General features: G+C 45.2%; 1 long non-coding RNA gene across 6 annotated transcripts in view; it reads left to right on the forward strand.

The window, feature by feature from the left end:
- The window catches only part of LOC115322982, a 31411-nt gene extending 7439 nt beyond the window's left edge, over nucleotides 1-23972 (forward strand). For 2 of the 6 annotated variants that reach the window (XR_003919109.4, XR_005717050.3), the window contains exons 6-9: nucleotides 2163-2243; nucleotides 6556-6765; nucleotides 19620-19693; nucleotides 19927-23972. This is a non-coding gene — a long non-coding RNA (uncharacterized LOC115322982). Of the gene's footprint in view, nucleotides 1-2086; nucleotides 2301-6555; nucleotides 6766-19619; nucleotides 19694-19926 lie in introns of those variants that run through there. The other 4 variants (XR_005717049.3, XR_006076758.1, XR_005717051.3 and 1 more) reach the window with 3 other exon arrangements.
- The last annotated feature ends 2106 nt before the right edge of the window (nucleotides 23973-26078 follow it).

A 26078-nucleotide genomic window follows, 5' to 3' on the forward strand; every position in this document is an offset into this window, starting at 1 on the left:
CGTGGTGTGAAGTTTTCGGGCTATTTTTGTGGCTTCCAAACGCTTTGCTTCACCAGAATATGAAATCTTTCCAATATGAGAGGAAAAATATTTCTTACAGAAGTAGCTTTTTTTATATGTGCCCAGGCCTCTCCCCCACCTCCCGAATGAAGCAAAACACAACAAAGAAAACAAAATGCTCAAACCAGAGGGTATTCCCCATCACTGCACCTGTAAAGCAACAAATATCCAACAAGAAAAAAAAAAAATTTGCAAAGCTTGCAGCAGGAAACTTTGAACACAACTGAAAAGAACTGCGTCGACCATGCAAGGAGTCCGTCGCTGCGCATCAGCGTTCCAGAACGAGCACCTTGATTTCACCCCAACTCCGTTCCAGGGAATTATAGTGTTTCCGAGAATTCCATTCCTTTCCATCCTAGGAGTTAATACACTGGGCCCATTCCCTCGCCTGGAATGGCTGCACCATTCCATTCCTCTAATTCCCAAATGTGAAAAATAGCTCTTGACAACTACGTTGTGTTGCTGCCAAAAGGAGCATAAAGCTTACTTTATCAAACGCAATGACAACTGCAAAAGCAAAACACACCCTCAAAACACTGATTGTACTAAGCCAAGCAGTCGTCACATAAAGCACTTGGTGGCACTCGGGGGCACTGCAGACATTGATGTGTGTCACAGAAGCATGAGCCAGTTACGGCACTTTTGACTCCACACGTGCCTCTGGAGTGGGGAGGCCTGCATCCAAGGAAGGGGGCGACACAGCTTGGGCCTTGCCTGGTGACTTTTGACCAGCAGTATAATTGCGTATGGTCACAACAGTGCCACTTTGTCAGGTCTTGTGGTGCCAGGAACGACACCTTGTCCTTTGCTCTGCTAAGGGAGCCGCTTCCACCCTTAAAGGAGCATGAACCGGTGCAACAATTAAGCTTTCAGTCACCTTAAGTGCAATAAACCCTTTTCAAAAGTCCATCAAGCAACATTGATGATCGCCATTTCTTGGGCCCAAAGCACGTGATTGGATCCGAGTACTCACCAAACGCTGATGCAGCACTTGTTTTCAATACGAGCTGCGCCGAGCTCGTGCCAAACGCCGACACAGTCCTCGTGTTCAATCAGAGTAGGTGATCAAGCAACGGCGGACAGGCGATGGCGCAGCTAGACTTTTGAAGATGGTCTATTATGCTCTTTTAAGAGTCACTTTGGCCGTGCACTAGCAGGCTGTAGGCCCTAGCCTGAGATTGACGCAGCTCACATAAGAAACAAGCTCATTCCATTCCCATTTCGTTTCTCCCAGCGCTGCCGCCAGTCACTCCCCTTCTATTCCGGGGTTATGGAAGTCCAGAATGAATCCGGAATTATTCCAAAACCAGAGTGGCAACTCCACAACACTGCTGCACACAAACACGAGATGAAGTTTTATGTAAAATAATATAGCGTCCCTGAAAGAAAACCCTGCTTTGGCAGAATTGATTTTTGCTGCTGTCATTAAAAAAATATTGCTGTGCACCTTACTTCACTCGGGGTGAAGTAAGGTGCACAGCAATATAAATGATGAGTGACTCCTCATTTACTCAAAAATTCCATTTGTGCAAAAAAAGTTATTTTCTTTTCAAAATAATTTTCTTTAATCAGCACTATCTTTCAAGTTTGCCAGATTAACATACGTTGCAAGTTTTACTAAAATCACTGCATTACTTAACAAATCGACACCCTCCCTGCCATGCGCCCCACCTAGCTGCTGTACTTTTTGTCTCAACAAATATTGCCGCGAGCGCAGCTGATCAAGAAGGCAGCGCGCTAGTGGTCTAACGGTTATCGCGCGTGCTTTCCACGCTGAAAGCCACGGTTCAATTCCTGGCCGCAGAGGCACATTTTTTTTTTTTTTTTTCTCCGCGTGGCGATTTGCCTTTAGTCTCGCCCCAGCGTTCGACTCAGCTGTTACGCCGACTTCGACGCCCGCGACACTCTGTTATTATCTTTTGTACCCTTTTAGTTTTGGGCACAAGTTCGCCCCATTAAACATTTCAGTTTCTCCAGTTATTCTTTGTTTTCTCGCCTGTTTATTTGTGACAATATCAATGTCTCTTTGGTGCAGCTACTTTTTGAAAATCTTTTTAAGTTTTCCCATTTCAAGTGAGGACATTTACCTTTTTTTGCTGCAGGGGTTCCATTACAGGGCCCTATCTCTACAAGGGTGGTCCACAGGGACACCACGCCAAGCCTAGCGTCCGAACCATGAGCAGGTGGGGAAGCAGGCAGCAGGCATGAACAAGCCTCCTCTACCTACGCAAGTGTCGGTGGTTGGTTGCAGAACTCGTTAGCTTGTGAAGTGATCTCTTCATTAAAACTGCTCTTTAGTTAGAAACTGATAATTTGCATTGGCTAATTACATTGGATTGCTTTAGGCACTGGCTCAAATTGTAAGTTTTGGAGAAGGCATTTAATCTTGTCGCAGGTTGTAAGCTGAGGGATTCCATAGTGTACTAATCTGCAGTGTTGATACAAAATGTGAAAAGACGGTGAGAGTGCAGGCGAGCTGGTGGTAGCTAATCATGTCGTATTACACCTGAGACTGCGGTGGAAGAAATCGGAAGAACTTTCAGTAGAAGGAACAGACACAGAGAACGTCTCAATCAGCTAACTGGTTTATTTCTCAAACAGCCTTTAAGTACCCACGGAACTTTTTCCCAACCACACTCTACAGATAAACTCGTTTGTTGCAGACATTTCAAACCGGATGGATACAAAAGATACAAAACAACCCACACATGGGACGAGGACTTAACAATGGGACACTGCGGATCATCGCAGTGACCTTGACAGAGATATGTCCCGAATTATCCTAACAATCGCGTCAAAGCGCACAAAAAAAAACACACACAGGTGGTCTCTAAACCGTGGCAACGCACCCAGACAAAAAAAAAAAAAAGAAGAAAAACCACAACTAACGCTTTTTTTCCCCCCTTTTTTCCCCTTTCCTTTCTTTGGGAAAACACACCCAAGTGATCTCGAAATCGCGATCACAAGCACATTTAAAAAAAAAAAAAAAAAAGTTTTTACCGTAAAGTTCCGAAAGAACGCCCACCCAAAATAAAGAGATAAATGGTGAAAAACATGGGGTGGGTTATCTTTGGGGACGCCACAGCAAAACTTTATCAAACACCGGCTACAAACTACGTGACGCGGAAACTGATACCGCAGATTGCGGACACCGCAAATTCGCGTTTCACGTTGCGATAAACACGTGGGACCCCGCTACCAACTTGCAGGTTACAGGAACCGATATCGCACGTGCAGATCGGGTACAAAAGGGCAGGAATCCGCAACAAACTCGGATGTTACGGCAACAAATACCGCAGGTCGAGAACGCAGCAATATCATATTTCACGATGCAATATAGTACACGCGGGACCAACTCGCCTGGAATTGGAGATGGCACACGCAGATCGCGTAGAAAAAGGCGGGAATCCGCTATAAACTAGCGTGTCTGACGTGCCAGTACAGCAAATTGCGCGGTTTATGGGATTCCCATCGGACATTGCGTGGCGTCCGACGGGAATAAGGGGGTGGGCGATGGTTCGGAATTTTTATCCTACAAATATTTAGCCAGAAAATCGGAATGGGCGACATCTCGGGGGCGGGCGTTCTCTCGGAACTTTACGGTAGATGTATATACACATATACATTGTCTCTCCCCCACCTTCTTCTCGTAAACCGAATGCGTTCGTTCAAAGTCTGAGAAACTTTTTGGAGTTGCGTCCAAGTTGCATCGATGCTTGGCTTATGCAGTTTCCGACAGAACTTATTCTTATTGTTTCTTTAACGACCCTCTTAATGTCATTTCGCTCTTTATGCAGAACTTCTGTCTCTGACCAATGCGCATTACAATTATTGCATTCCTCTATGTGCTTTGCTATTTCGGAGTTCGGCGCATGCGTGCGTACATTTCTCTGGTGTTCTAGTAACCTGTCAAAAAGCCGGAAAACCTGTGTTAAGTAGAAAGAGTTGTCACGCCAAGTCGGTTAAAGCAGGGGTAGTTAAGTCCTTAGTAACAAACGCGTTGGGTAAATCATGCGCTCATTTTATGAGTAGTGCTGTGAAAGAACAGTGGAGGAGGCTAGAATCTGCCGGTTATGAAGAAGAATTCATTAAAAGACAATTAGAACTGAAATTTAATAACGAACCACGGGAAAAGGAAGCAAGAAAGAAGATAGCAGTAATCCCGTATTTCCACGGGATTTCCCACAACCTAAAGGCTCTCGCAAAAAAGTTCGGCGTGGACGTAGTTTTTTCTTCAGATTTAAAATTGAGCAGGTTGACGCCCTTTCTGTCGGACCACAAGGGTTGTCAGAAGGCCCATCGGGAACCTTCAGTTCCTTGCAAAGAGGGTGTAGTATATGAGATTCCGTTGACATGTGGATTTAAGTATGTGGGACAAACTTCAAGATGCCTTAATGACAGGTTACTAGAACACCAGAGAAATGTACACACGCATGCGCCGAACTCCGAAATAGCAAAGCACATAGAGGAATGCAATAATTGTAATGCGCATTGGTCAGAGACAGAAGTTCTGCATAAAGAGCGAAATGACATTAAGAGGGTCGTTAAAGAAACAATAAGAATAAGTTCTATCGGAAACTGCATAAGCCAAGCATCGATGCAACTTGGACGCAACTCCAAAAAGTTTCTCAGACTTTGAACGAACGCATTCGGTTTACGAGAAGAAGGTGGGGGAGAGACAATGTATATGTGTATATACATCTAAAATTTTTTTTTTTTTTTTTTTTTTTTTTAAATGTGCTTGTGATCGCGATTTCGAGATCACTTGGGTGTGTTTTCCCAAAGAAAGGAAAGGGGAAAAAAGGGGGGAAAAAAAAGCGTTAGTTGTGGTTTTTCTTCTTTTTTTTTTTTTTTTGTCTGGGTGCGTTGCCACGGTTTAGAGACCACCTGTGTGTGTTTTTTTTTTTGTTTTTTTTTTTTGTGCGCTTTGACGCGATTGTTAGGATAATTCGGGACATATCTCTGTCAAGGTCACTGCGATGATCCGCAGTGTCCCATTGTTAAGTCCTCGTCCCATGTGTGGGTTGTTTTGTATCTTTTGTATCCATCCGGTTTGAAATGTCTGCAACAAAGGAGTTTATCTGTAGAGTGTGGTTGGGAAAAAGTTCCGTGGGTACTTAAAGGCTGTTTGAGAAATAAACCAGTTAGCTGTTGAGACGTTCTCTGTGTCTGTTCCTTCTACTGAAAGTTCTTCCGATTTCTTCCACCGCAGTCTCAGGTGTAATACGACAGGATACAAAATGTGTTTTTGGCGGGTGCTACACCTTGGAAAGTGGTGTCAAATCTCCCAAACACTTATGCCATGCTGGGGCCAACTCTATTCCTTACGAGCAGCTGAAACCTGGGGCCAACTCTATTCCTTACGAGCAGTTGTGAAAAGTTCTGTTTCAGATTAAGCTTTTAGTATTTGCCAATTGCTCTTCCAGACATGACTTGCAGAATTGTGGGTGTATATTCTTGCCACAGAGGAAGGCAGGAGGTTTTGTTCCCTTGTGTCATGGCTTCCTCCATCTTTATGTGTTTGTGTACACGTGGGATGTTCATCCATAGGCTTGCTCTATCGCCCTCGCTCTATCGTGGCCTCTCAAACTGAATTTCCAGAGGTTCCCCAAGCTCCCAGTTTTTTGCCCGCCTTCAAGAAAGTGCTTTTTCTAGTTTGAGCACTATTTTAGCACATTTAAGCCACCCACTGATGCATAACTATGAGCCAAGGTCAATGCGGCGAGCAAGTAGTCTGCTTCTTGCACAGGGGTTGCTGTGACGTCAGAACAATGCGGAGTTCTGATTGGCTTTGATTAAAAGGATAGAGGGTAAACCTCAATGCTAGATGCCTTGAGGTCTGCCCACTATTTTTTCAGTCAGCCAATAAGAGCACGCTGTTCTCACACATTTACAACCCCTGTGCAAGAAGCAGACGAACTTGTGCTCTGCATAGGCTCCTGCCCTGCTTTTTTGCATTACTGCCTAGACCAGGAGGGGTCCCTGGCTGCCTGTCACAGCAGATGAGGGTTCCTCAAAGTAGAAACGTTGAAGAACCCTCGGTCGATGTGTTTAACCGCGTATATGAAATAGTCAGCTCTGTATCACATGAGCGAATGTCATTTTAGCAAACAGTGACATTTGAGCGAATCTACATTTTAGCGAATAACAGGGGCGCGTGTTAACCCCACCCCCCTGCGCTGCGCTTACGCCGCTTCGCGGTGACAGTCTGCGGCGGCTCATTACAAATTGTGAACCCACTTAGCCCACTCGTAAACGCCACTTCGCGACGGTTTACTATTCGCTAAAGTGTCATTCGGTGAAACATGGGCGTTCGCTAAAACGTTATTCGATCAAGCGAGTGCCTCCCGAACTAGCCTCATATACAAGTTCAGGGGATTGTTCTTTCTTTTTCGGGTTCAAATTGAGCTAACGACCAAAATGTCAGGTGGATACTGGAAAACACTCCCATAACTGTTAAACTCTGACGTAGTACCACAGAATCGAATCTTGCAGGTTGGAGGTGGGAGCCCTGTCGCTGCTCCGTATGCCACTTGTGAACCCCTGGTCCCCTCTGACTGGGGTGAAGGGTTCGTCCCCAAGTAGGGTCTGGACCAGCACTCCGGCCTCAATCCTCAAGCCCTGCGTCCCCTGCCTGTGTCGCCGTCCGCATGGAGACTCCTCCGACGCTGCTTGCGTTGCCAGCCAGAGCCTGCCCTAGCCCAGGTGCGGTCCAGAATATCCCATTATCATTGTCTCGCCCAGGGAAGGTGATGTGCGACCAAACTGAAATGGCAAAGGAAAGTTGGCTTATTTTGAGTGAATAGTTATCGGTTTTCTCGTCTGCAGGTCTCACATTACTCAATGTTTTCCCGTCGGAAGTTAGTCTATATTACGCATAAATATTTAAAACCAATCCCGATCTATTTTTTAGCTCTAAATGTGTTAGGACAGCTAAAAAAATAGATGGGGATTGGTTTTAAATATTCATGTGTAACTTAGATAATAATTGATAAATCAATTTTATTGCCTGATTAATGCCTGCAGGACAAGAGGCAGAAAAATATTGTTTATTTATTCCTTCAATTATCAATGGATATATTTTTTACATTTTAGTAAATAATTCGAGGAAGCGTTCATTTGCAAATAACTTATCAAAATATCTCCAAAGTGTGTTTTGAAGAATGTTCTAACCAATTCTAAGTAGTAAAGAAGGTTCGGAATGCTTGTCATTGTGAATTGTTTCGATCTGGATGAGCATCATGCCGGCGTGCGATCGTGCATCACTATACTGCGTGAGGCATTTGAATATCCCAGGCTAACCGTTTTGTAGCGTGAGCTACACTGGCCGAGGTTGAGTAGTTTCGTGTGGCTCGCATAATGAGCCGTGCTTCGTGCTGCGAAAGCGCGAGGAGCAGTGACGTCACACGGTGCACAGCTGGCGCGCCGGAGAGGCCGCCGCCACGCGGCCTCGCCTGTCTGCGCATGCGCAAGGAGCAGTGACGTCACACGGCGCACAGCTGGCGCGCCGGAGCCGCCGCCACCATGCGCTCCGCCGCCACCGCGCGCGCCTCGCCGGTTAGCACATTCAAGAGGAGTGACGTCATAGCCACGGCAGACGCACTGGCGCCGCCGCGTGCCCAGCTGTCCGCCTCCGTTGAGCAGTAGCCAAGTCTGACGCTGCACCGGCGCCGCTTGATAGCGCCTCTCATTTTGTGCGCATAAGCTCACGCTACGTATATCCTGACATAGCTGAGCTAAGCCACCGCGATTTTTCATTGTCTAAATTTCTCATCTACAGCATAGAGATGTGTCGTCTCTCTGAATGGTTAGCAAGCATTATGCTGTCTATATATCCACAAACACCCAATGTTTTATGACTCCGATTACGTTTGCCTCACTGACCCCGTTATAGAATATCAGGAATTACTTCAAACCGATCATTAAAAAATAGTTGTCAAACGTAAAAAAAAAAAAAAAGTTAGTCATAGGCAGAATTTCTTTTTACTTGCTCGTTGAAAAAACCAAACCGAAAAAAGAAGAAAAAAAAAAAAGAAGCTTTTTAGGGGTGGCTAATTGGTAACCGAAATGGTAAAAACCAAAACCCTAAAAAGCCGAAATGAAACCGATTTGAAGAAAAAACAGTAACCGTAACCGAATCGTTATATTTATTGCTTTCAGTCCCTGGTCTCGCCGTCCTCACAAAACCCCACTCGGGGACAATGCGTGTCGTGTACAATGTCCCCGCCAAAAAAAAAAAAAGTTATTTGTTTGTTTTTTAGTTGGCAAAAAAAAAAACTATGCATCACCTGAACACCTAGTCTCTGCCCAAGTGTTGTGCTAGCAGTCCGAACCAGATGTCAAAGTTTCAGGACAAACCATTACCTTTTTCAAAAGTTGGAAGCAATTTTCGGAAATTTTCAATGGGAATAAAATGGTGACTGGCAAAGGAATATATGGGGTTGAATGGCACAACTTATGACTTTTGAATAAGATAACAGTTAGCACTGAAACTCTGGCATCTGCTTCGAACCGCTAGTGCTACATTTGAGCAGAGATTGAGTGTTCAGCGACGGATAGTTTATTTTTGCAGTGAAAACAAATAACACTGGTAGATAAACTTTGGGGGGGGGGGGGGGACACGCCGTGCATCTTTTTTGTGACTTGCGAGAGTTTTCTAAAGCAAGGTTTCAACGTTTAATTGCTGATGGTCAGCTTCTACCAATCACTGGTGCTTTCATATAACTTCAGGCCCGACATGGAGGAGACTCCAATTGATGAGCAATGAATTATTCATTTTTTCTGCTCCAGCCTAGCATGCTTTAAAGGAGGGTCTTAAAATCTAGTGACCAAATTCCATAAAGAAAATTCCATAAAGACTTCTGTTCTACTATATAGATTCCCTAGCACCGGAGCTGCAGAGTGGCACCACCCAGTCGTGAGGAGTCTGTAAGCGCAGGATTCGGCAAACATTGTTTTTATATTCTTGTCACAGCCACCAAACAAAACTACCCGCACATGAACCGAGTTTCTAGAAAAAGAAAAAGCACCGTATATATATATATTTTTTAATTTAAGCTAACACTTGAGATGGTCTGCTCACAAAATGACAATCAAGAAAAATGAAGAAGACAAACGCGCTGGTTGGCATGCAGACAATGAACATAGACTAACACCAGATCTATTCCAGCTGTATTCATTTTTTCGTAGGCAGTGACTAACTATTTCCATGTCCATTTTCAAAATAATTTTAAGTATTATTTTGACGTCCTTGAGGCCACTTCCTGGAGGTTTGAAAATATTTTAAAAATCATTTTGATGTGCCCCATAAAAATATTTTTTCCATTATTTTGATGTCTCTAACTTTGGATTTCAAAGCTTCACTGTAAGGTGGTAGAAAGTGGCAATCGAGAAAATATCACCTTGCTGAGACTTGTACGTAACTTAAGTACTCCGCTCAAGTTGCTGTATCTTAAATACTTTTGCGAGTCACTTTTGGTATCTTGCAAATACTTTGAAAAGTCAGTACTCAGTACTCTAACCTGGATACTTTTTGTGAGTAACTTGTACTCGCTTGTTAAGTTACTTATAACTTACTTCCGCCTTTTTTTCAGAAGAAGGTTCCCTAGTTCTGCAGCGGGAGCCCGAAGAGCTCCCGCTGTAGCTTCGGGAGCTTTGAAATGTGCAAGCGCGGCAGGAGTGTGCACGAATATTCCTTCGAAGGAGGACTCTAGATCTTGTTAGGTCCACTAAGCGACGGTGACCTAGATTCAGCTCTCGAGACATTGCTTTTGTGTCTATGGTGGCTTATCTTTCGCCCCCAGGTTAGCTCAAAGAAGCTTGTTCCCTCTCCTTCCTACTGGCGTTTGTTCATTCCACACAAGATAATCCGCCGCCCCTGGGTAAACGGGTGGGGGCGGTGAAGGCAGGTTTTTTTCGATTTTCTTTTATGTTCGAACAGCTGTGGTGACTGATTTTTATAACAATTTGTAACTGGAGAGTATCTTAGAAGTAACGAGTTATTTTTACGAGTATTTAGTAGTCTACTCAGATACTTTTCAAATTTGGGTATTTAGTACTCTACTCAGTTACTTTTTGGCTAGGTATTAATTATTAACTTAACTTAAATACTTTTTTTTTTACTATCTTCAACAAGTCTGAATACTTGCTTGCAGTCGGCATTGCGGTTCAACACACATTTTCCTGCAACGAGTGTCGTGTAGTCGGCTGCACTTTTTATGACCTTTTAAGTGATGAGGAATGCAAGAAAAAAAATAAAGTAAAATTCTGCCATCACGCCGCACACTACGTTTGCTTGGTTGTGCTAAACATTACGGTACACGGCACGGTTGCTTTTCATGATTTACTTCAGCGTGGTAAAAAACTTCCCGATTTGCTTGAAATTTTGCTAAACTCGCCAAACAACATCGCCAAAATAGTATCCCAAATATTAGGTCAAAATAATTTTTTTCACAAAGTTATTGAATTTACAATCTTGGTCCTCACCGTGTTTTTCAAACTGAAAGTCTCTACTGGCAACAACGAAAAAGTGACGTCAGTGGAAGTGCAGGGGTTCACGCTTTGGACCGTAGAATTTGTTCCCAACTGATTCGAAGCAGTTTGATGGTGTCAAATGAATGCTTTGGAAGCTCGCTCCAGTCCCCGCGCTCCAGCATGGAACGAATGATTGGCATATTCTATTTTTTAGACTGCTCGCTCGACTGGCAAGCCTCCCTTCCACTGACGTCACGGCACTGAAAAGTGCGGGTATATTTGAATGTTGGTTTTTGCATCATTTTCATTTGCCGATTTCGCAATAACTATTATGAATTTAGCGATACTAAATAGCATACCGGAAAGGGTAAAGGCCGGGGAGTCAGAAAATATAGTTAGTTGAGGTAGCTAAAAAAATCGCCGGAGTACCCCTTTAAGGGGCACTGACACTCCAAAGGTCATATTTATTTTTATTGTCTAAAACGATGCAAGTTGCAGTCATAGACACGCAAAAAAAAAAACGCATCGCGAAAAAAAGTTTTCCTGCGCGCGCGCGCTCCTTTTTATTTTTGGCGTTTGATTCTCTCGCCTCCTCGCTTCTTTTGATTTGTGACATCAAGAATCATGAAATTTAGAAGCTTTGTAGGCAACATCTTTATAACATTTAATAACGGCAATCCTAAAAAATGTTTTTTAACGCAATTGCGAACGCACTACGGCCCTTCTTTTTGAAATACCAAAAATCGGGAGTTTGTTGTGGTGCCGTCTCCTGGATTTGTATCCTCTAACGGAAAACAGGCGACACCGCTCAAAACCGGTCCGCCGCAACGCCGGCGCTCGCTCCTTTCCTCCTCGCTTTGGGTCGCCAAGGCAACAGTAGGCAGTGGTGAAAGAAAGTGGACTCTCAGGACTCCGGCAATATTTGACGTCAAGGCACCGGTGTCGATCGCGCGGGAACTTCGAATTCGGCATTTGGAAATTATTTTTTTACTTCATAAATACTGAATTCCCAAATTTCAAATTTTGAGGGTAATGTCCCGGCATCGTTTTTAATCGTTTCGGATAATAAAAACAAATATGATTTTGATGTGTCAGTGCCCCTTTAAGCCCTTCGCTTTGTAGCAATCACGTGTTCCCCGCATCCCTGTCTCACTCAGGCAGGCCATGCGTATTGCCATGTCGGGGCGCGCATGCCGGATACGAGGCTGTGTGCCCTTGTAAGTGGCTCTCCCTTTTCAAGCCTTCGGGATTTCATACTTGGGCGTGTCCGCCACCTTCTGGGGACAAACCTACTGCCGACAACCCGGGCGTACCCATTTTCACAGGCTATAGTATATGCTGGCCCAAGACGATGGCCAGGGGCTCTCGTTGAAGGAGGGCTTTGCTCCAAGAAGCTCTGCTCTTTTGAGGCTCTTCCCCTTTCCGTGAACATGCCTATTGCAGCAGTGCAAAGTCCGACCGGTGACCATGTCAATAGAATATTTCCAAAATCCCTGCATGCAACACTGCACACATTGCATTATGGGACATCTTTTGCCATGGCAACGTCGACCATGAAGAGGAGTGGCACGATTTTTATTTCGATTGCCCTGTTGACGAAGTAGTGCATCTCAGCACTGCATGAGAACAAAGTCAGCGCTTGCATTGCACCCATTCGTCTTCGTGGGAGTCCCCGTTGAAACACAGACTTCCAGCAGCCGTAAGGACCTGCCTAGGCTTAGCGAGGAGTGGGAGTAAGGCCTGCCGCACCCCATACCTTTCTGACGGCCTGGCTACCACTCCAGAGTGTTGCATGAGCCTCCCGGGTCATGGATCATTTAAGAAGCCTAGGACATTGAGACGACGGAACAGGATGATCAGCGTACGATTCTTCTTCCTTCGTTTACCTGTGCACAAACTCTGGTACGTTGGAAGCCCCCAAAACATGTCCCAGCATTCTATCTGTATTGGTAGGCAACACCGTAACTTTAAGGAAAGTTATTAGAAAATGTATGCATTGTATTTGGTCATGACGAGATGTTGTGAATTGAGGTTGGCAAATCGAAACTGAAACGGTGGCCAAAAGGTATCCAAGATGATTTGCGCAGTACTACACCGCTAGGATCGCTTTGATTTTGCAAGAGGTCTATTGAGGCAGCGTCGATACTGCGGACTTTATTGAGGTTCAAATGTGTTGACATATGATACCACCCTGCTAGGGAAAAGCCACAGCTTCTGCCATGCCGACAAACTTGAATCCACAGTGTTCTGCTCCCCATTTCTATCAGAATGATACCACCGGTGGAGCTAGACTAAAATTTTAATAATTTTCAAAAGGATATGTTAGAAAAGGATAACTTGTTTTAAATTGACCCTGAACAGTATGCAAATGCAATGCACCTAAAGAGCTATCTTTGTAAATATAAAACCACTTAAAGGGAAGCTGAAGAGCTTTCCGAAAAAAAAAAGAGTTAATTGTTGATCCTGACGTGTTTGTGCCTGCCGAGTCCAACTATCGCTACCGTTTGAGCCAAAATAATTACTAAACGTGAAAAAAAAGCGAAAAAAACAGAAGTGATCGCCGCAGCCGCACGCCATTGGCTAGTCACGCGTGATGCTCCACTACGTCATAAAAGGACCATCTTGATTCTCGCTTGCTCCGTCGCTTGCGGAAGTAGCCAGGCGCCGAAACTTCTGCTCTTATAAATCGGGTTCGGCTTCTGATTTTTCGAAATCTTTTGGTGGATCCGAAAGAGGAATGTGTCCAGAGGACCCTTGACGTGGCAAAGTATACACCAGGGGTGGCCACGCTGACCCTGGCCTAAGAGCCGCAAACAAAAGCACAAAACTTCTAAGAGCCGCGGGGGGAGGGGGGGGGGGATGCAAACTTTTGTCCACAGCAATAAATGAAACTCAAACTACTTTCAATCTGTCCAAGTCAGAAGCAGTCCAACTGTACATAAGGTAGCAGTAGCACAAAACTACCAAACCGCAACCTGTCTTCAGATTTAAAACGCGTTCCATTTCTCTTTTTGGGGAAGTGCTTGTGTGACTGGGAGGAAGGTGGGGGGGGGGGGGGGGAAGGCAGAGCCGCAAAGAGCCACAGCTTGGCCACCCTTGGTATACATGTTCCAGCCGTTGGCAAAGCAGAAAATGACCCCCCACAGTAATAAGGGCAGACACAAAGAACCACTTGTGCTGACGTGACGTGGCCGGCCTCATATGGTTCAGGAGCGTACTGACTGCTACTTATTGTAACATAAAACATTGACAATAAATGGACTGATATTGACGAGACGTGTCAGGCTGGATTAGCGTGACCCTCCCCAAAACGGTCGTCAGAGGACAAGAATTCAGCACACATCGGCCTTCATGCTTGGCAGCTGCTGGACACGTGAGCGTGCAGGCTGCATTGTTTGCCAAGGCTCAAGTGGTTTGAAGGGATAGTATGTATAATCAGCTTCGGGCGATGGGAGAGCTTCCCCTGTGATGAGACGGGTAATGAGACAGGGTCGCCGTTCTGCCACTGCCATGTCCTTGCGTACCATGCGAATAACTGTGCGGAAGGTCCATCCTTGTGATAGCGGTACCCTCTGCTGAGTTTAGTTTGTTTGCCACCAATTATTACGCCATTACAGCTTTAGAAAAAGCGGAGATGTGTGCCCGGCAGCCCTCAATTTGATGTTGAATTCGTGAAAGCTTCCCAAGCCTCTACATTCACAAACTTCTCCCAAGATTTGTTGGCTGCATTAGATCACCACCAGGGGTTTCCCCAGGAATTGAAATCAGGGGGGGTGTCTAAATTTTTTGGGGGGGGTTAAAGAGGGGGGGGGGGGGGGGGGGGAGAGCATTGCAAATATGGGAGTCGTTGTGAATTAAGGGGGTGCCTTTGGAAAAACGAGGGGGGGCCTAGGGAAATCCCTGATCACCACCAAGCATTATCACTGTCTGATCGCATTTCTAAAATCTTCAGGAGCGCTTTTTGGAGATACAAAGCATGTGATACGGCACGAAGAACCATTGCATGACACACAAGCTTTATATGAAAAACACTGCATAACTTGTAAAAAAAGAAATCAGTTTCACAACAGAATGTCACATGCTTTGTATCTCCAAAAAGCGCTCCTGAAGAGAATACACACCTACAGAAGGAAAATTTAACAAAATTTATGTTTACGTTTAAAAAATATTTGACCTCAAATAGTATCAGCAACTGTAAAAAAAAAAAATCTATGCTAAAACAAGTGGCACCGCGAAAGTCATTCCCGACTGCCGTGGCCAGCCGCAGCGGGGTCCCCCAGCCAAACCTTTTGTGACGTCGGCCGACGGGCTCCTCCTTTTTCCCCTTTCTCTCTGCTTTGGAAAGGCGTGGCTTCAGCGCTACTTTGAAGGCGCTTTTCCGGTTAATCCTCGCATAAATTGACCAAACGAATATGATTATGATGGCTGAAGTCTAATTAAATAGGCTCGGGTGTTTTTTCTCATATTAAAAACCACTTCAGCTTCCCTTTAAAGTACAGAAACATGCGAATATTGATCACTAATTCCTCACACTCTAGTGGCACTCGCTCCTGTACCTTAAACTTAGCTGTTCTGGTATGCTGTCGACATGGCTCTCAAACCATGTCGACAGCATACCCGCGGTCGTAAATATACCTAGTCTTTGAGCAGGAAGGATTGCCCTTTGGAGGGTCTACTCGACAAGTTCGAATTTCTAGCCCTTTTAACTGGCTTGAAATCTTGCCGATTGGTTTCTTCGCAGTGTATATCACTGTTGTAAACAGCTATATTCATCACACAGGACTTCTTTATCATTTGGCATATACTGGAAAGAAGCAAACTGCTGTAGAGCATTCGAAACTGGTGGTTCAGGCGGCGCCGAGAAGTCAGAAGTCAGTGCAAGAAAAATAAAATTTCATGATGATGATGGCAAATTGCAAAAATTGGTTGCTGCGTGTGAACACGGGCGGTCCGTGTTGCTGGTATTGCGACGTCAAGCTTCTGGCGAAACTGTCCCATCTGAAGCGGGCCCGAGTGGCGTGAGGGCCATGAGTGCGTGAGGGCCGTGAGGGGTATGAGTGCATGAGGGCTATGAGGGCGGTGAGTATGTGAAGGGCGTGAGGGCCATGAGTGCGTGAAGAGCGTGAGGGGTATAAGTGAGTGAGGGCAGTGAGTGGCGTGAGGGCAGTGAGTGGCGTGAGGGCCATGTGTGCGTGAGGGCCGTGAGGGGTATGAGTGCGTGAGGGCCATGTGTGAGTGAGGGGCGTAAGGGCGGTGAGTGGCATGAGGGCCATGAGTGCGTGAAGAGCGTGAGGGGTATGAGTGAGTGAGGGCAGTGAGTGGTGTGAGGGCCATGAGTGCGTGAGGGCGGTGAGGGGCATGAGGGCCATGAGGACATGAGGTTCAGTGAATGTGAGTGAAGGGGCTGAAGGTGAGTTTGACTGTGAGGATGAAGGTGAGTGAGGGGCTGAAGGTGAGTGTAACTGTGAGGGTGAGGGTGAATGAGGAGATTAGGTCAGTGTGGTTGTGAGGGTGAGGGTGAGTGAGACCTAAAATGCCGACCTCTGGTGCCTACAGCTTCAGCGTTTGCTCTTCTGCGACATCCAATAGCAATGTTACGAATAAAAGACCAAAAACGCATGAATCAACACCTTCAAATTATCATGAACAACCCCATGAGCAATCAGGCTGGCAAAAGGGCGTGGCCGTATCCGCGCGGGGTATTATGGGAAGCATTCCATAATGCACCGCGGTGACGCGCGCGTTGCATTATGGGATGTTTCCCATTGTGCACCGTGCGGGAGGGAGGAGGAGTAAGGGGGAGGATGGAGGAGGAGGAGATGAGCACGGCATGAGTAGATGAGGAGGGAGTAGGAGAGGATACGGATGAGGAGGAGGGGCATACCGTACCCTCCCCTCCTCTTCCTCCTCACGAGCTGTGCTCTAATATGGCATTACAGTGAGTTGTAAACGTCTTTTATTTTTTTTTATTAACTTCTTTGCAGCTTTTTGGAAGCCACAAAAATATGGTTTGTATTCTTTTTTTATATTTAATATTGATATGTGTGCCTTAGGTGACCCACGACTTTAAATATATTTGGTACACATAGTTTGAATGCCACGTGACCATGGAAAAGAGAGTGAGCGCGACTGAAACCGGCCAATTCTCGATCGTCTGTTTTCGGGTGGAAAGAAAACTAATTTCTAGCCGCAAATCGTGTTTTGGGTAGTTGAGCTCTTATAGGTCATGTTCAAATGAAAACCTCGGCATATATAAATACCCTGTCAGTGTCCCTTTAACTCTTCCGGGACGCATATGTTCTTGTTTAAAAACCAAGAACCACAATTTTTTTTTTTCACTTATAATTTGCATAAAAATATAGTAGTGTAACAGTGTCGCCATCTACTGTCATATTTTGAAAACAAACATTTCAACGAGGACGGGCAAATCACTGGCTTTGTGCACTTTGGCCTTTGCCGCGGTGGCCGACAAATCGCTGGCTTTGGAAGCGAGTGGGTGAGTCCAGTGTACAATCACAGCAGTGGTTGCGACATGCGGCAAAGTTGTTGGGGATTGGTGTCGCGTTCATGCACCGTGGGGTCTTGATGGCAAAGTTTCTTGGCTTCGTTCTCAAGAGCATGCACCTCACTGTCTTGCCTGCAACGAACAGCGAGGCGCGTCAGCGTCACCATCAGCGTGTCTTTCAGCGTCTCACAACAAGCGCAACGAGCATGTGGCGACAGCAAGACGCCTGTGTCTGCTGCTTTGCGCCGCACACTTGTCAAGCTTCAGTGCGCTTGCCACTTGGGGCACCTCAGGGATCCACCAACGTTACTAGATTAGGTCAGTTGTGGAACTTCCGTGGAGGGGAGCAACCCCCTCTGGTCTGCCTCCCCCGAGCCATATATGTAGAGAGTTTCGTCATTAATTGGGAATAGGGCAAAAATAAGGCCACATCATTGACCGAAATTGTTTCAATGATTGACAGCTCTTGTGACCAATCAATAGCCACAAATATTCCCCTTGCAGAGGCAATGAGCTTAGCAAATACCCTCCAATCACAATTTCTAGGTGAGGATGCATTTAGGTACTTTATTTCAGCACGCTAGAGTTAAAATTTATTACTCTTCGTAATTGAAAGGGCAACGCATGTGACGATGACGTCACAGCAACATTCAGAATCTCTTTTTTGATTGCAGTCGCAGCCGCGGCAATGACCCAGTAAACGGTTAAAACCGCGGACACCGCTATGGTAGTTTTGACCCAATCCCCAAACGCGCACCCCACATTTGCAGTTTCACCTGATGTTCCAGAAAAAATTTACCGTCAATGGCACCTTTCCTGGCTCAGTAAACGCATCAGCACCTTGAAACTTCCCTTTTCCACCAATCTATTACAATTGTACATCCATGTACTTTCAGCCCCATCAAGAAACAAAAAATACCTGCACCGCGCTACGTGAATCCTTCAAGGTCATTCCAGCTCATTCTTACTTCGCAAGTTCATCACGAGGGGAATATGCAGCGCTGGCGGCAGCGGCGCTTTCGCCGCTCCACCCTGGCTCCCGCCGGCTCCTCCCATTGACCAGACTCTCTCTATACACGGCTCTAACCTCCCGTCAATTGAAGTGCCATCTAGATTTTCATTTCAAAACTGTGTTCCATGGAGTATAGTGAAACGCCATCAAGACGCTGTGCTTAGAAACACATATATTCTATAGCACACACTGCAGTTACCATGGCAGCCATCCTCAAAACAGTGGCGCTTTGAACGATGGAAGGCGGACCGTGGGGGGGTACCGCTCATGAAGACAGCATCTACGGGCAGTTTCACAACTGAGCTAATCAACGTTGGGATCCACTAGCGATGACGTAACATGCAGGCCCGTTTTCTAGGGTGGTATTGGACGATGGATATGGCTGAACCCTTTTAATCGGGCAATGGCTAGTATTACCTAGCCAAAATTTTTAATTTCAACAATTGACTCGGAATAAATTTGGAATTAATTAAGAATGACAAAGAATTTTCTATTGTGACGTCGCAGCAACTGTGGCCTAGTGGGCACTGCACAATACACGTATGTGCATGCGTGTTCCTCAAACATCCTATCATCTAAAGTGGATTATCAAGGCTGGCGTAGCTCTGTGGTAATGCTCCCGCTTCACATGCAGTGGACCCGGGATCGAATCCTGACAGCATTGTGGCGGTGGGCAATTTTTTCAAGCAGTTGGCAATCGACGATAGATACCGTACACCCTACAATGACAACTGACGTCATTTGCAGTGGTATGATGAGTCCACATCAGCTATAGCTCTAAAATTGCACGACATTTGCTGTCGCAGACCGAAATATGATAATTATTTGCTCAGTGTGTCGGAACCTTTGCTGTTCGTTTGCACCGGTCAAGAAACATCAAGGAGGCAATGTTTGCATTCTTAGCACTTTTATTTAAAGGGCAACTCCAATCAACATTTTCAAATATGGGATTACGACTCTCTTCAGCTCAGTCAGTGTCCCTGAATTACAAGGTATAATCTTTTTCTGAATATTGTGCACGTGTACCCTAAAGTTCCGAGAGAATGCTCGCCCTTGAGATATCGCCCATCCCGTTTTTCTGGCTAAATATCTAACATAAAAATTCCGACACATCGCCCACCCCCCAATTCCTGTCGGACGTCACGCGATGTCCGACAGAAATTACATCCGCATTGCGATCTGCTGTACCGGTACATCTGATAAGCGAGTTCATAGCAGGTTCCCGCATTTTTGTCCGCAATCTGCGCTCGCGATAACTGCTCCCGTAATACGCAAGTTGTTCCCGCATGTATATTCCACCATGAAATACGAATCTGCTGCATCCGCGATCTGCGGTATTTGGTCCCATGATGTGAGAGTTTGTAGCGGATTCCCGCGTTTTTTTCGACTTGTGCGTGCAATAAGCGGTAAGCTGGGCTGTCATGTTCGCTCAGCTATGTTGCAGTGGCTCCCATCAGTGACTTCTGTGTCTGGTGTGAGGGAGTCTTCTGTAATTAAGAGACTGACAGGCTCTGTTTTAATTCTCCGTATGCCTTCAATGACATTTGGGTTCGACTTTTGTATTTTCAGGGGTGTTGCAGTGGAGGAACAACCCTGGGGACTGTACTGCACCCCAAACTCTGCAAATCTCCAGCTTCGAAGTTGTGAGTGCAACAAAACCAGTCTTGTAAATAGAGAAACTGATTTCCGTAAATTGAATGCACAAATGAATTGCATCGTGGTGGTAAATAAGCGTTTCTTGAATCCCGTATCCTTATTTCAAAACATGTTTGCTATTAGTATCCAGAGAAACTAGCGCCTCTGAAAATGAAATGCAAAGCCTACAATTATGCCGTCATTTATTGTATTATGTTTGTGCTCGTGTTTTCCTATTTAGGAGGACTCGGACGAAGAAGACGAACATGTCGGGCACAAGGGTGATCGGCAGCTGCCGTGTCTCGGTCCGGATGTAACCAAAACTACTTTGGGAGATAAGCGGAGTCTGGACACGAGCTTGATTGCCATAAAAGAAGGGCCATCATATCCTTTCCTCAAGTGGGAATCTCCAGGAAAGAGCCCAGAGCGTCTCACTCCCGTGGTGTCCTCGTACTCCTTCGACACTTCGTTAGGAAAGAGTACGAGCACCCCGTTGCAGTCAGGACGAGGCGAAAGTCGATCCAAGCCTCTTCAAGGTCAGTGCGGAGTATGTGTCGCGGTGGAAGCGTCGACCCGTCGAGTCTGATGTCAACTTGAAAGTTGAGGATTTTGAGCTCGAAAAAGGAACCGCCTAGTGCTCTCTCCGTCGCAAGGAGAGACTCGCCACTTTATATCAAAGAGATAGATATATTGATGCAGCATACTAGCGCATCAATGAGAGGTTTAAATGCTTAGAAGGCGAAATTAGGACGAGTGAACCACATCTCACTGATAAGGTGCACACTTTACAGAACCGCATGCAGGAGCTTATGCTTCGATTAATTAAAAACAGAGCGTGTTGGTAAGGATAATTTTAAACACAAAAGAATAAACAAATAGTGGGGAGCACAAAACATGACATCTTCATCTCCATTGGACTTGCGGCACTAGAAAAAAACATGTCCTGTTGCTAAAAGACAATGTTAATAAAAAGAGCGAGCTGGTTAACGTTACACATGATTCTAACCGGAGACGACGAACGACAAGGGGGCAAGGGACAAACACACACGTCTCAACTAGGGATGCTGCAAACTTTTAGCGAACCCGAGGCTCGAAGGTCGAACCAAGGGGTTCGAAAGGTTCATGAAGTTTCGAAACGTCAAACTTATTACATCAGAAATTCTACGATTTTCGAACTTACAAACTTTTTTTGCTGAGAAATTCAATTGTTTTCAAACTTCTGATTTTTGGCGCTATACAATTCAACAATTTCGAACTTCTCACGCTAAGAAATTCAACGATTTTCAAACTTTCGAACCTGTTAATTACGTTCAAAAGTTGGACGAGCTTCAAACTTCTAAACAAAAAAGTTAGACGAAGTTCGGACCAAGTTCACCCCCATAGGTTCAAGGCAACAAATATAAATAACATAAGGTGTCAATGTGTGAAATAGAGTTGAAATTGCACTGGAGTCTTGCTTACCTGGTCGTGCCACAAACGACTTGCTTGTAAAGCGCTGAATGATAACTTTGGGGTGGCCTTGACGAGCTCGCACCTTTTTCTTTCGACTTCTGCACGGATCCTTTCCCGCGCACAACTCCGTAGGTTTCCCCGAGGTAACATGCGGGCCAACAGATCACTGATCTACATATGCAAAAACATAGTAGCGCTTCTGACGAGGACAAAGTAGGAGAATGAACAACACAAAATGGCGACTTCAGCTGTTTAGGTCAGTGCTCTGTGTTGTCCAGTCTCCTACTTTGTCCTCGTCTGAAGCGCTACTATGTTTTTTTAATACCCAGTAGCAACTCGCTCAACAATCTGTCCTGATCTGCATGCTTGAAATTCAACCGAGGCACTTCGCTGTGAGCGTCCTTCATAGCATTAGTTGTTTTTGAAAACAAGTTCCCCGATTTTCTTGAGTCAAGGAAAGGCGTGCACGGAGCGCGACACCGATGCGCTACAACAAACGCTGAATTGGCACTTACTTCATCGTTTTTAGTAAACGGCTGCATTTTAGAGTGGCCAATCTATATTCATAGAAGTTCCAAGCAACAGCAATATGGTTAGCCCGATAACAACCGGTCGTGACCTGGTCAGCTGTATTCTAGGGGCCGGGTGGTCCCCTAATTTAGTCTGGTTGCATTCTCCTCAAACTTGACTTTTGTCGGGTGCTGTGCCTGTGTTCAGTGTTTTCCCCATCCCATGGGTCATCCCGCCGAAAACAAACGCCCAGAGCAACTAAATATTTTCGGGAAGCCTGAATGAATGCCTTTATATTCAAGCGTTGTCCTGTATACAAAACATTTTGAAATTCGCATACTTTAGGGAACGCAAATATTTCTATAGTCTGTAGAAGCGAATTCCAGCCTTTAGAATTCGTGAAATTTAATGGTTGCGAATATGACCCCCGCTGCTCAATTGGCGAAAAATCGGGGCCGCAAAAATAAAGGGTTTTACTTTACTATTTAGCTACCTTATACCAGCATCCCATTTATGTGACATTTGATCTGATTGCTGCTAGTTTGCAAATAAGTAGAACGTATGTTCACCTAACAGACTCGGGGCTTTTTGATGAACCGCTCAACCAGTTCAACGCTTGTTTCATAAGTTACAACAAATAATGAGTAGTACATGTAGTACCGTCACTACCACAGCACGGAGAAGGAAGGAGTATTCGCAACTCCAACGCCCTATAGATGGTGGGGCGGAAGTTCCAAGATGGCGGAAGAGACGGGGATAGATTCTTCATGCGCCTGCTTGCTGATGCTGGTCAGTGTGCTTAAATTGATTTATTTGGCTTCAAATGCTAAACGGTCAGGGCAGGAGCGTATCACAGGTGACGGAGATGTTGACATTCGTTAGGAAAATGAGCACGTTTTCTTAGAAGTTGCGGAAACATCACAGAACTTCTGATCTAGGGAGAGCGTATTTTTGGCGCCGGTCACGTCAATGTGTGTGGTAGAATATTTTTGTGGGTGGTGAAAATATTGTGGTGTTTGCGCTGTGCCTGGCCGCCAGTACTCTAAAATGTGAGCCGCGCAGGGTGACTCAAGCTCCTCTGGAACTGCGCTCAAAGTACTGATATCTCTGTGTCAGAGGCTTACCGTCACAATTTTAGTGCATTGCAACACGTGATCATCCTGCGCCATGGTTGCTAAGAGGTAGTTTTAGAATAGCGTAACTTCAGGCTACCGCACGGTCGGGCATTGCGACCAGAAGTTCGTGCTGCAGCTTTGAAGCATTAGCATTGCCGTGCCTACAGTAGCCTGCGATAACGCTGTACAAGAACTGCATAATAATGCAATCGGCACGTTTATGGTTTTTATTTATTGCTCTGTTAAAGTAAATATTCAAATATACAGTTTTCTTCACCTGCGTACCGTTATTTGCACCGACGCGACTCGCCTCGCCAAAACTGCCTGTTCTAAGCTTGCCTCACGATCGGCCGAAAATTTCTTCGAGCATTTCCTTATTTATTTTTGTAATTCACTGAAAGCAGGTATGCATAGTCTGCCTTTTACACTAGTGCTTGGAGCAAACTGTTGTGTTCCTTGTCACGGCCTTTCAGTGCATAAAATGCGAACCCATTCCATATGTCGCTCTTGCCTACTTTCTGGAAAGAAAAGACTATGCGTAAATCGTACCCAAGAGCTTTGCACTACTAGCGGGAGCTTAAATTTTGCCGTCACATTGAGCACAGATTGTGATGGTGTAAGCAAGACTCGAAGTTTCATGAAATGAGACTTACGAGTCCTTCGTGCAACGCTGTTGCGAAGTGGACCACAAATATTCTTATTTCAACGCACTTGGCTTTTTCGTGTATACTTATCGAAAACCAAGCTCTGTAACATCCAGAAGGGCAACAGTATAAATAAATAAATAAATAAAAATTGCATGATGCACAAACACTCCCTCCAGAACAACAGCGCCAAGGCCGACAGTCCCTGCCACCGTCTCTGCCGTTGTCCTTACTCCTCTGGTTCTTTCTTCGTCCGCAAGAGGGTGAGCGATGGGCTGGAGTTACGAATATTCACCGCATAAAAGAAATGGGCAACATTTTCAGTAAAATTCGTAGCACAGTTGCAATTTTTATATAATTCATGGAAACTTAGTTTGAATTTGCGGAATTTGATCTCCGTCCATGAAATTCACACTTCAAACTTAAAACAGAACTTTCAACCTTGTACACATCACGACACTGTTAGCGCGAACAGGACATCGGTGCATTTTCGCCTTTTACTTCTCAATAGTATTAGCGAGCACAAACTTTTATTGCTTACATAATAGAACTAAATGAGATCTTTCCGTAGCAATAATCACTTGGATGACATCCCCTGGTTTCAAAGAGAAAAACTGGAAAAACCGGCGATCGCTTGTTCGCGCTAACAGTGTCGCGCTCTGTACCTCGAAAAAATCGAAATGTTCGAATTTTCCGAACTTGAATCTTAAAGAAATTCTAGATGTTCAAATTTTTCAAACGATCTGTCAAAAAAATTTTAACTCAAACTTTCAGAAATCTTAGCATTTTTTAATTATTCCATTTCGAACCTCAGCGGGGTTCTAAAGTTGCGAACTTTTCAAATTCAAACCTTAGCAAGGTTCGAAATTTTGTAACCTCTCGAACTCAAACTTCGGGAGGTTTGCGGCATCCCTATACTCTGTCTCGCCCTACGATGGACTAGGGCCCAAAGGCTGGCGGGCGGAGCACTGCCTCAGAAAAGCTTGCATCCATATTGCGAAAGAGTGCGCCAGAGAAATTCCGGTATGCAGAGTGTGAAGAGCACTAATCTAACGCATATGGTTCTCTGCAATGATAGCGCGCTATTTTGTATTGGTGAAGTACAGGTTCATGGTATTTAGTTTCATAAACATTCTTGCCATATTTCATAAACATGTCAAACGTTTGGAAAAGTTGCCTTAGCCATAAGAATCCAATCCAATCCAACTTTGAGAGAGAGAGGGAGGTAGGCGTTTATAAACAGTGATGTCAACCAGTGCCTGGTGCTGGTTTGCTACATTGTGAAATGAATGGAAGCGAAAATCATAAAAATAGAAGAGAGAAAGGTAAACAGAAAAAGATAGAGGGAGACAACACACAAAGTATTAAAAACTAGTAAAAAAAAAGCTAACGAAAATGTTTCACTGTAAATTGTCATTGGCCATTGCTGTTCATCTACTCCCCTACAGTTTCTTCTGTAAGCGAGTAGCTGTCAGAAATTTCAGCAGAGCTTTCGTAGCTTTATACCCCTCAGCAGCAGAAATCCGTGGACCAAACAGAGTATGAATGCTTACGTCTTGTTCATTTTGTAGCCTCAGGTCTGTCTTCATAAGCTCCCTTTCACGGCTGTAGTCCTTGCATTCACACAATACATGTTCAATGTTATGTGTGACTCCGCACGAAGCACAATCAGACGACTCAGCTCTACCGATTTTATGAAGGTAGCTGTGGTGTATGCCACATTCAGTCTCAAGCGATGTAGGACCGTCTCGGCTGCCCTTGGTAGTCCTCGTGGTGCCCGAAATCTAAGTTTGGGATCGATACTGTAAAGATAGGAATAATGATATCGAGGATTGCTCCAAAGGGAATTGATGCTATTTCTTAACCAATATCTCTAATTAAGTTATTTGCATCTGATTTAGATAATGGAAATGACACAGGAATAGCGCTCTCATGACCGTTTCGAGCGGCTTTGTCAGCGATAACATTTCCGGTTATACCAGAGTGACCAGGAATCCACTGTATAATAAACTGGTGCCCTTTGCATGAAGCTTGGCGAGCTGCTTATCCTGTGCGAGTTGCACGTTCGGGATACATTTCTTCATCGTAGAGAGGGTGTGTAGAGCAATTTTGGAGTCCACAAAGATAGCCCAAAAACTAGGACTCTCGGCTCCCACGTGTGCAACAGCTGCTCGAGTTGCTCCGAGTTCCGACGCTCTTGACGACGTAACGTAAGTCAACCTTTCTTGTATGCATGCGTCCAGAGACAGAATATAAGCTCCCAAGGTTGATGATGCTGACATTGTAGATCCGTCGGTGAAGGCATGTCTAAAGGAGGCATAAGTTCGGTATGTAAAACATACCCGGACCTGCATCTCTCTTTCGCACGCAGTCCACACATACGCTCCCATGTCAAACACTCTATCCGACTCGTCTTCATTTTCTAATGGCCACTGGTTCTGATCCCGGGTTCTCTTTGCCCCATCGCTTCCAGACCGTATTTGATCCCTTCAGTAGCATTCAGTAGTAGCAAGCAGACGGAGCCACCGCGAGGGCTCGATAAGCAGACGATAAACTTGACTCCGCATGAAGCGTCTTGGCATACTGATACGTACGACGGAGCAATATACCACGTGGTTTCTAACAGGCTCGTGATTGGACCCAGTGGCCTGTAGCATTGGGCCATCGTTGGA

This window comes from Ixodes scapularis, unplaced genomic scaffold (genome assembly GCF_016920785.2).
Source record: "Ixodes scapularis isolate PalLabHiFi unplaced genomic scaffold, ASM1692078v2 PGA_scaffold9__187_contigs__length_104089568, whole genome shotgun sequence".
NCBI lineage: Eukaryota > Metazoa > Arthropoda > Arachnida > Ixodida > Ixodidae > Ixodes > Ixodes scapularis.